Source organism: Sapajus apella, unplaced genomic scaffold (genome assembly GCF_009761245.1).
Source record: "Sapajus apella isolate SASKATOON/1434 unplaced genomic scaffold, GSC_monkey_1.0 scaffold5344, whole genome shotgun sequence".
NCBI classification, from domain to species: domain Eukaryota; kingdom Metazoa; phylum Chordata; class Mammalia; order Primates; family Cebidae; genus Sapajus; species Sapajus apella.
The window spans coordinates 1-4,636 of NW_022442268.1; the positions used below are offsets into that span (position 1 = coordinate 1).

At 38.2% G+C, this 4,636-nt stretch overlaps 1 pseudogene; it reads left to right on the forward strand.

The window, feature by feature from the left end:
• The first annotated feature begins 3,759 nt into the window (after positions 1-3,759).
• On the forward strand, positions 3,760-4,629 carry LOC116547894 (annotated as a pseudogene).
• The last annotated feature ends 7 nt before the right edge of the window (positions 4,630-4,636 follow it).

Here is a 4,636-nt window from a genome sequence, read left to right on the forward strand (position 1 = left end):
TTCTTCTGGGTGTTTGACTATTTTAAATGTCTCATGTAAGTGGAATCGCCTAGTGTTTGTCCTTCTGTGACTGTCTTATTTCACTTAGCTTAATGTCCTCTACATTAATTCATGTTACTACAAATGGAAGGATTTCCTTCCTTTTTTAGGGCGGAATAATATTCCATGGTATGTATATGCCCCCACTTTCTTTATCCATTCATGTCTTGACAGACATTTAGTTTGTTTCCTTATCTTGGTTATTGTGACTAATGCTACAGTGAACATGGGAATGCAGATAGTGCTTCAGGATCCTGATTTCAATTCTCTTGGATATTTGCACCCAGAAGTAGGATTGCTAGATCACGAGGTTGTTCTATTTTTAATTTTTGGAGGAGCCCCTATACTGTTTTCCATCGTGGCTGCATCATTCTCTGCATTCCGACAACACAGCAAAAATGGTTTCAATTTCTCAATGTTCTCGCCAACGCCTGTGATACGGTTTGGCTCTGTGTCCTCATCCAACTCTCATCTTGTAGCTCCCATAATTCCCATGTATGGAGGGAGGGACCCAGTGGGAGATAATTGAATCATGGGGGTGGGTTTTTCCCACACTGTTGTCATGGCAGTGAATAAGTGTCATGAAACCTGATGGTTTTTAAAAAGGGAGTTTCCCTGCACAAGCTCTCTCTTCTCTTGTCTGCTGCGATGTGAGATGTGTCTTTCACTTTCTGCCATGATTGTGAGGCCTCCCCAGCAATGTAGAAAACTGTGAGTCCATTAAACCTCTTTCTTTTGTAAATTGCCCAGTCTGAGGTATGTCTTTATCAGTAGTGTGAAAATGGACTAATACAACTTGTTATCATTTGGCTTTTTTCTTGGTAATAATCTTCCTAACAAGTGATATCTCATTGTGATTTTGATCTGCATTTTGCTGATGATTAATGATATTGAGCACCCTTTCATATACCCATTGGCTGTTCGTATGTCTTCTGTGGAAAAATGTCTATTTTTACAGACAGCAGGAAATACATTTATCACCAGAACCCTTCATTTTGTATTTTTCTTTAAAATTTTTATTAAAATCACATGTACTTAAGGTGTGTGATGTGATGGTTTGATATACATATACACAGTAAATCGAATACTACAGGGAAGCTACTTAATGTATTCCTGTGCTCACACAATTACCATTTTTTGTGGTAAGAGCACTTTGAGTCTGCTCTCTTAGCAAATGTCAAGAAAGGTTATTACGATGTATGCCTGTGTTTTCTTCTAGGAGTTTTATAGTTTTATCTCTTTTGTTTAGGTCTTTGATCCATTTGGAGTTAATTTTTGTATATAGTATAGAGTAGGGGTCCAAATTAATTTTTAAAGATAGATATCCAGTTTTCCTACCACAACTTGTTTAAAAAGATTTGTTAAAGAAGTGTGCCAAGATAATTTAATGAGAAGTCTTCTCCAGTAGAGAGAAGTGAGTACTAAAAAAGAGGTTAAAAATAACCCCTTAAAATGTGAAAATTCAATTTCCACAACACATAGCTTCTTAAAAAGGCAACTTAAAAATCCCCACCAAGCAGAAGATGAATGAAAATTAAAATGAAAGAAGAATCTGAACGATATTTACTTGGGGTTTATCAAAGACCCAAAGGGGGAAAAAATTGAAAATAACAAGAAATAGGGACATCCAAAGAGCCAAAATTACACATGGAAGAGACAAAATATTAAAATTGAAACAACTAAATATTTTGCAAATGACAAATATGGTCAATATAATTAAAATTACAAGGAAATCATTAGACTAATGAAAGTGAGAATGCATAAATATGCTAATTCATTCATAAGAAATTAATAAGTTAGAGACAGTAAGATATACAAAACATGAGAACACTTGTGAAACCTGGAGGATAAACGAATAGACTTAACAGGATTTTAGCTGATAAATGTTGACAAATGGCCAAGAAGAGAAAGACGGTAGAAAAGTGAGACTCAAAGTGATAATGACACAGAATTTACTAGAAATGAAGAAAGAAATGTCTCTACATGGGAAATTAGCTGTAAGTGTTGATAATAATAAAATTAAGTCAGCTACCAAAGTAAAGCTGCAGAGCATCATGAAAAAGGGAAAACTTTAAGATGCTACCTGAAGTAATAGACAGTATCTACAGAGGGACGTCAATGGTATCTAATCAAATTTCTCATCAGCAACAAGAGTAAAATCTTCAGACTACTTTGTTAATATGTAATTCTATAACTGACTGAATTATTAAAGATGGAGGGAAATGATGATTGCTTTAGAAATCTAAAGACAGTAACGGTATATCTGTCTATTCTCACAAATAAAAAAGAACGTTAAGTAATGGAACAGTTTCCAACTGAGAATAGTAGCTTCAAATGCCTGAAATTCAAATTAATGAATTTTACATTTTAGGTTGTAACTCCTATTTGAGTTTTATCAAACAATATGCTTATTTTGTAGGATGCATTCTGATGTTTTGAAGTGAACATATCATAGAGATTTTTTAAAAAACAAACATTGCTTAATATAAATTCAAATGTTGTTCCTGCATTCAGTGACCAATTAAGAAATGTGATTAGGCTGAGAGCAGTGGCTCATGCCTATAATTCCGGCACTCTGGGGAGCCGAGGTGGACAGATCAACTTGAGGCCAGGATTTCGAGAGCCGCCTGGCCAAAATGGCAAAACGCTGTCTTTACTAAAAGTACACAAATTAGCCAGGCATGTTGGTGCATGCTTGTAATCCCAGCTACTCAGGAGGCTGAGACATGAGAATCTCATAAACCTGGGAGCCATAGGTTACAGTGAGCCAAGATTGCACCCACCACACTCGAGCCAGGGCAACAAATGGAGACTCTGTCAAAAAAAAAAAGAAAAAAAAGGTTATTTTTTAAAAGGTACTCAAACTCGTAGTAAAAACAAAATATGCACAAAACATCAACATAGGAAATTACAAAATGTTTGTGAAGGGCACATCAGATAATCTTAAAGGGGGAATTGTTACCTTCATGATACAAAAAGGAAATTTGTCCCAAATCACCTGTAAATATAATGCAATTGAAAATACCCAAATGTCTCAGTGTGGTGGCACACACCTGTAGTCCTAGCTACTTGGAAGGCTAATGTGGGAGGAGCTCTTGAGTCCTGGGTTTTGAGGCTGTAGTGAGCTATGCACCACTGCACTCCAGCCTGGGTGACAGAGTGAGACCCTGTTTCTAAAAGCAACCAGAAAAAAAAAAGTAGCCAAAATGATTTTTTAAATGAAACTTCACATGTTGATAGTAGAATTCACATAGAAGAGCAAAACGTCAATAATGGCCAAGGCAATTTTGAAGAATCATAAATTTGCAGTCTCTCCTTCAGAAATCTTTTTATTATTAAAAAGCTAAAGTAATTAACACAATATGATATTACCAATAAACAAACAGTTAAATGGGGATCAGCCCCGGACCTGCACCACCTGAAGATGTAAAGTGTAACACGGGGGTCGGGGAGGACAGTGTGGGCCTGTGAGACCTGTGGGTGTCCGCATCGCGCAGCTCCCCCCAAGCCAGTTTCATAGTGGTCTGCTCCAGTTGCTGCCTGTGGATTCGGGTTCCAGACTGAAGGCCACCTCTTCTCCATTGCCCTCCACCACCCCCAACCCTGTCCACAGCTCCCCCCGCAGCCGGTTCCTCAGTGGTCTGCTCCAGTTCCAGACTGAAGGCTACTGATTCCAAGTTCTGGGGTTACTGTGGCGACCACCACAACAGCCTTGGCGCTATGTAGGAGCCCGGAGCTACTCCTCAGCCTTACTTGGGGCTGGTCATGGAGAAGCTACCCAGGATTCTGGCGGCTCTGCTGGAAAGTATGTTTTCAAATTCTAATGGTTTTCCATGGGAATTAGTGATATGGGCAGGTGTTATTGGATTTGTTGCTATTCCCCTTTTTTTCTGGAGAAGTTGTAGATCAGTCAGGAGTCAGCGATATCTGGGAAGAGAGAAAAAGCTCTCTGCAGAGCTTTCTGAGCAAATTAAACAAAAATGTGAACTGCTTGATAAATTTAGTTTTCTACAGAAAAGCTATGAAGACTATGAAAGAGAGTCATCTTTACAGGACGTGAGCTTTGAGAAGAACGCAGCAGAAGCACAGAGTTTGGAGGAAACCTGTGAAAAGCTGAACAGATCCGTTTCTGAAATGGAGGACGAAATACCGTATCTAAAAAAAGAGTTACAAGAGGAGAAATACATACATTCTAGACAACATCGGTTGATGGAGGATATTTCAGAAATCAGACAGTCTCTGGAAGATCTGTCAAAATCCCTGAAATCACGTGTAGCTGAAGCCAAAACGCCCTTGAACATATTTCAAATGAATGGCAAACAACTGAAGATAGCTATAAAAGATGCTTTGAATGAAAATTCTGAACTTCAGGAAAGCCAGAAACATCTTTTGCAGGAAGCTGAAGCATGGAAAGAACAAGTGAGTGAACTGAATAAGCAGAAAATAATATTTGAAGACTCCAATGTACACACAGAACAAGTCCTAAATGACAAAGACGATGACATCAAGACGCTGACTAAACACTTGCTCAACATGAAAGACTGGTCTGCTATCCTTGGAGAAGACATGATGGACGATCATAACTCGAAAGTAGAAA